The sequence below is a fragment of the Myotis lucifugus genome, unplaced genomic scaffold, assembly GCF_000147115.1.
Source record: "Myotis lucifugus unplaced genomic scaffold, Myoluc2.0 scaffold_308, whole genome shotgun sequence".
Classification (NCBI taxonomy): Eukaryota; Metazoa; Chordata; class Mammalia; order Chiroptera; family Vespertilionidae; genus Myotis; species Myotis lucifugus.
Window position 1 is genome coordinate 829557 of NW_005871356.1, and position 7160 is coordinate 836716.

Sequence of the window (7160 nt, forward strand, 5' to 3'; positions counted from 1 at the left end):
CGATCCCCAGTCCAGGGCACATATGAGAATCAACTAATGAATGCATAAGTAAGTGGAACAACAAATTGATGTCTCTCTCTCTCTGTGTCTCTCCCTTTTCCTCTCTCTCTAAAATCAATAAATAACAATTAAAAAAAGAGATGGTATTTTGAAACAGAGGATTAAAACAAGTCTGATATTTGAATAAACAAGTTTCAGAAAGAAAATGGAGAGGAGAGGTCAAAGAAATAACAAAGTTTTCCATAACTGAAAGGAGTTTCCAAATGGAAAAGGCCATTTACGGATGAAAATCAATTTGCCCAAGGCATACAATGTGAAATTTCATACCAGGTGCAAGGGAAAATCCAATAAGCTTACAGAGAAATGGCAGGGAAAAATATTGAAAATGTTATGAATCCCAGTGGCATGAGACTTTCAACAGCACTGGAAGCTAAAAGAAAATGGATCCATAACATAAAAATTCTGAGAAAACCATTTCCAAACTGGAATTGTATACCTAGCCAAACTGAAAATTGAGTGTCAGGGCATAGCAAGAAATTTTCAGATATAGAGAATCTCAAGTTTACCTCCCATACAATCTTTCTCAGGAAGCTACTGGAGGAAATCCTATATAATAAAAGGATAATATGCAAATTGACCCTAACAGCAGAACGACTGGGAATGACTGGTCACTATGACACACACTGACCACTAGGGGGCAGACGCTCAATGCAGGAGCTGCCCCCCAGTGGTCAGTGCGCTCCCACAGGAGGAGCTCTGCTCAGCCACAAGCCAGGCTGATGGCTGCCAGCACAGCGGTGATGGCGGGAGCCTCTCCCGCCTCCTCAGCAGTGCTAAGGATGTCCGACTGCAGCTTAGGTCTGCTTCCTGCTGGCAAGTGGACATCCCCCGAGGGCTCCTGGGCTGCCAGAGGGATGTCTGACTGCCAGCTTAGGCTCGATCCCCCCGGGGAGCGTGCCTAAACCAGCAGGTAGATATCCCCTGATGGGTCCCAGACTGCGAGAGGGCACAGGCCAGGCTGAGGGACCCCCCGAGTGCACAAATTTTTGTGCACTGGGCCTCTAGTATTATATAAAACACTAGAGGCCCAGTGCACAAATTCATGCACCAGTGGGGTCCCTCAGCTTGGCCTGCGGGATTGGGCCAAAACTGGCTCTCCAACATCCCCTTAGGGGTCCCAGGTTGCGAGAGGGCACAGGCCAAGCCGAGGGACCCCACCCGTGAACGATCTGGGCCAGGGAGGGACACGGGAGGTTGGCTAGCTGGGGAGGGACCGTGGGAGAGCTCCAGAGCATGTCCGGCCCATCTCACTCAGTCCTGATCGGGCGGACCAGCAGCAAGCTAACCTACTGGTTGGAGCGTCTGCACCCTGGTGGTCAGTGCACATTATAGCTAGTGGTTGAGCAGCCTTAGCATATCATTAGCATATTATGCTTTGATTGGTTGAACAGACGACCAGACACTTAGCATATTATGCTTTTATTATATAGGATGAGAATAAACCAAGAAAGAGGAAGATGTGATACCGATAAGACAACAGAGAAGTCAAGGGTATCTCGAGGATGATGCTTGAAGAGAGATGTAAGGATGACTACTATGAAGCAAGCCCAGGGAGCAAGAAGTTCTGACTACAGGAGGTCAGAGGGTTCCAAGAGAGACATTTCCAAGATAAAATTGATTAAATGTCAAATGCATTTAAAAGTACTAAAAGGAATTCTAAACAATTGTGGAAGAGTTGGGGGATGAATTAGTAAGTGACCAAAGAAACTATTAAAAGAAGGGGCCCAGCCCTCATGGCTCAGTGGTTATGGGTCGACCTATGAACCAGGAGATCATGGTTCGTTTTCCAGTCAGGGCACATGCCTGGGTTGTGGGCTAGATCCCCAGTGTGGGGTGTGCAGCAGGCAGCCCATCAATGAATGATTCTCTCTCATCACTAATGGTTCTCTCTCTTTCTCCCTCTCCCTTCCTCTCTGAAATCAAGAAAAATATTTTTTAAAAGGGAGGATGGAATTTATAAGTTAGAAGCATTTAACCAGGTATGTGAAATAATTTTACCAATCAACTAAAATAAAAAAAAAAACATTTTAATGAATGTTTTTGTAACATTTGTGCCTCTATGATGTTGATAGTAAACATAAACCCAATTAAGAAACATTTAGATTACCTTATTGTGAATTAAGATTCAATATAACATAAAATATTTTAAAATATATATACCCACTGCTAAAGAAACCCCTTTAAAGAAGTTTATAATATGAATGAATTAGTATCTTTAAAAAATCAATAAGTAATTTTAAAAGGAAAACACAGAATTTTAAACTAGAAGAAATTTACAGTTTTATAGATGAAATTTGTGAAGTAGCCAATTTTCCACTCAACAGCAACTCTATTCTGCTGTTAGAGATCTTATATGATAATCAACAATTTTTAAATGCTATTATATTAATATAACCCATAGATAATGTTCTTTAAAGTGAATTTTATGTTCTACAGACAGTGTAATAATTTTAAACGAATGCTTGCTCATGGCCATATATAATACTGTATATGTCCAGATATCTAAATGCAATTTGAGACTGAAAAGTGAACGTCTTTAATGTTTAATGATACCATGTAGGTTAAGTATCCATTTTACTGTATCATTTCCTGCAGTGTGATACTTAACTTTAGATCACTGTATCCTTTGAGAATCGTGGGAAAGCAATCATTCCCTTTCAAAGAAAAATAAAATATCCATGTATGAATAAGCATGTGCATGCAATTCTATTTATTCATTTATTCATACAAACATGGAGCATACATTATGTCCAAAGCACTGTGCTAGGTGCTGAGCATTCAGCAGTGAACAATATAGGTTCATTCTGACAAATATCACATGGCTAATTACACAATTACTACATATTTTAAGTCAGAAGAGCTAAAAAGAAAAAGATACACAGTGCTATGAGAAGAGGTTGAAGACCAGAGCTGAAAATACAGGCAGGGGTCAGATGACTTAACGTTAAGGATTCTGGTCTATTCTAATGACAACAAAAAGCCATTAAAGGGTTTTACACCAAAGAACAACTTGATAAAGACTTGAGCTCATGACATTCCTGCTCCCCAATTACAAACCCAAAACTAAAACTCCTTTTTCTAAATAATACACAGAATGGTCTTGAAGAACTCTATAAAACTGGTTTTTAATACAAGCAGTCCTTGCTTTGCATAGTAGTGTAGAACGGTAAAAATGACCAAGCAAGCTGTAACCATAAAAAGCAATCTTCACAATCAATAGAAAAAATAACAAATATAAAATAACTAGAGGCCCAGTGCAAGAAATTCGTGCACGGGTGGGGTCCCTAGGCCTGGCCAGCGATCAGGGCCGACTGGGGCCAGGCTGATCAGGGCCAGGCCAATTGGGGCCTGAAGACCCTGGCAGGGTCGGACGCCGGACGCCGACACCGCTTTTGGTGCCCCACCACCATGTGGTTCTCCGCCTCCCCCTTCTCTCTCCGCGACACAGTCACTTGGGCCTGCCAGCCGGGGGGTGGGACTGACCACCAACCCCCCCCACACCCACCCCTGGTTCCCCGTCCCAGGCCAGGGCCTGGCCCCGATAAGGTGATCGGGGCCTAACGCCTGGGGGGAGGGACCGTGGGAGGTTGGCCAGCCAGGGGAGGTTGGCTGTGGGAGCACACTGAACACCAGGGGGAAGCTCTTGCATTGAGCGTCTGCCCCCTGGTGGTCAGTGCATGTCATAGGGACCGGTTGTTCTGGTCATTCGGTCATAATGGTCACTTAGTCCTTTATATATATAGATATTGAATGTCAACTATAATTAAAAAATAAAATTTTTTAAATTGTAATTGATACGTAACTTTAAAATTTTTTGTCAAAACCTTAAAAGCTTGAGGGTCCATTCATTTGTGTAAAGTGGTAGCTCTTTCAAAGTTTGGTCCTGGGACCAGCATCATCATTTCCTGGAAATTTGTGAGAAATGCAAATTATTATGCCTGACTCCAAATCTGCTGATTCAAAAACTCCTTGGAGGGGCCCAGAAATCTGTTTCCACAAGCCTACCCAGGGATTCTGGTGAGCGTGCAATTAAGAACCACTGGTTTAATGTATATTTTTCAAAAGAAAAACTTTGACATTTTTAATCTTTAAAATTTTTTTAGTTAATATTGTAAAGTCCTTTAAAATAATCCTTCAGGTCAGATAAGTAGTTCTCTTTTGTCCTTTCAAGATTATTAATGAAGGCAGTGAGATTTCCTACTACCTTTTTTTTTTAAAAAGTCATTTATTTATTTTAAAATATATTTGTATTGATTTCAGAGAGGAAGGGAGAGGGAGACAGAGATAGAAATATCAACAATGAGAGAGAACCATTGAATGGCTGCCTCCTGCAGGCCCCCCCTTGGGATTGAGCCCTCAAGCTAGGCTTATGCCCTGCTTGGGAATCGAACCATGACCTCCTGGTTCAGAGGTTGATGCTCAACCACTGAGCCACGTTGGCCGGGTGATTTCCTAGTATCTTGATAATTCTGCTTATTGATAACTCAGAAAAATATTTATGTTTATCATTATTATTAGAACCATCACATTTTACTGTTTTGCTGACATTTCACTGCTGTAAATGGCCTGGTGCATAGCTATAACATCTGCACATTTCTAAGGAAAACAAGAAAAGAATGCCTGTAGCACCTTTAGAATCATGGATTAATAATGAAGCAGCAATTAGTCAGGAATAGAGTGTGAAGCTCAACTCAGTTTCACTTCCCAGGTCTGAACAGAAGAATTTCCCTCAGTATATAAGATAGTACATGTAACATTCATTGCCATGCCAAGCACACCAAAGGAGCTTAATGTTAGCTTTCATTATATTGGTGCTTTTTAGTACTATTCTAGAGAAGGTTCCTACAAGCCCTCCTGTTTATGTAGCATTACAAAGCTTGACTAGTCAACAAAAACAAAACATAAAGAAATGAAGAATATGAAGAAAAACTCCATTCAACAGCCTAATTTCTCATATGACTTTGTATATATACTAGGGGCCCAGTGTACAACTTCGTGCACATTGAAAGGAACTGTGGGCCACGAGGCTGCGGTGGGCAAAGGGGTGGGTTTCAGCCCATCCTCCGTGCCCCTGCCTGGCACCTCCTGCCACGGCCCCGGTCCCCTGTCTGCTGGCAGCCCTGCTTCCGCCGCTGCTCCCACTCACTGACGGCGCCGGCCCCACTCGCACCCGCTGATGGCGCAGAGCGATTGGGACGGGTGCCAGCAGCAGGTGAGAGCGGGGCTGGCGCCATCAGCGGGTGCAAACGGTTGCTGCTGCACTGAGGAGCAGGGGGAGGTGGAGAAGCCCTCAGAGGCAATCGGGCCGGCAGCCGCCACTCACACCGCTGACAGCACGATCGGGGCTGGGCACTGGCAGCGGGTGCGACAGGCAGCTCCAGCGCTGGCTGCGGATGCGAGCGGGGCCAGCAGTGGGTGCGAGCGGCAGCTCCAGCGCCGGCAGAGGGTGCGAGCCGGCAGAGGGTGCGAGCGGGGCCGTCGCTGACAGCAGGTGCAAGAGGTGGCTACCAGCCCCCATTGCCCCTAGGAAGCAGGTGGAGGTGGAGAAGCCCTGACGGGCAATCGGGCCAGGGCCAGCACCGGCAGCAGGTGAGAGCGCCGGGTGGGACCGTGGTGCAGGGGAGCAAAGAATTTTCAGTAACCACCAGAGGCTCGACCTGATGACAGGGCAATGGGGGATAAGGACACATATGTAATACCCTAATCAATAAAGAAAAAAAATGATCTGACTTTATATAGTTGGCAACTTTATACAACCCATTTATAAAACTTTTCTAAAGAGGTTATGTGAACAAAATACTTCTGCATCATACAGCATCTTTTGTACCCTCACAAAAGCTGACACATATTTCCTTAAACAAAATAACATCTCTTTCCCAATTGATTCATTTAGAAACACAGAAGTTTATATATCAATTTAAATCAAGAAAGAGAGGGGGAAGAAACCATCAAAGAAAAGAGGTAAAAGAAGCATTTAAAATGTTATAAACAATGTGTATCTTCGCCTTTCTAATATAGTAGAACCTCGTTTCTCGAACTAATTCGAGAAACCGAATCATTTTTCCCATTAGAAATAATGTAAGTTGAATTAATCCATTCCAGACCCCCAAATGATTCCCTGCTTTAACCTTTCTTACACACAGTACATGTCTATTGTACGGTTTAATCCATAAATAAACACTTTAAAAACAAAAAAGGACATGAAATGTAAATGAAAATTTAGCAAAAAGGAAATGTACAGTAAAAAATAAAAATTTAACAATAATTATAAGCAGTAACAAAAGCAAAAACATGAAAATATTCACAGCACAATATCCTGAGATTTTAACAGTGGTAAACTGACTCAAATTTGCGCATTCTCTCCTTGGTTTGTTATCTGAGAGATGCGTGACTGATCATACAGGTAGCATCAGCATGAAAGAGTTGTCAGGTTGAGAAGCAAATTGTTCAAGATGGGAGACATTTGAGAAACGAGATTCCACTGTACTGCAAAAAATGTACTGCCCACTATTAATTCATAATTCAGAAAGATAATTCATAATTCAGAAAGAGTTTAATAGTAGAAACAACTCAAAACCCACATGGTTTTCTAAAACAATTTCAAAACTAAATGTAGGGCAGTGGCTAAAATCATGGACTTTGAAGTCAGACAGACTTGTACCCTAGCTTGGTCACTTATCAGCTGTAAGACACTGGGAAAAAAAGTCTTGCCGTCTCTAAGTTCTGCCTTCCTAAACTGTAATGTAGAAAAAATTACTGTGTAAAATGTGTGGCCGGTAATAAGTGCTCAATTCTAGAAATTGTCATCAATTTTACTATTTTAAAAAGCATTTTAAATGCTAAATATTTATCTTTAACCTGTTTGTCAATCCTGGCCCAAACTTTTAGCTTATGAAAACTGATGACAATTAGGCAGCGAGTGATTACTGCAGGCATTGTCTCTCACTAGTACATTGCCCACAGAAGCTGTGCATTGGGAAAGGGGATGCAAGAGCCCAGTAGAACCTGAAGTTCAAAAGAGCTCCCAGCCAACACACAGACCATCAGCACAACCTGTGACCAATCTTTGATGGAATACTGAGTTATTCAGACACAAAGGC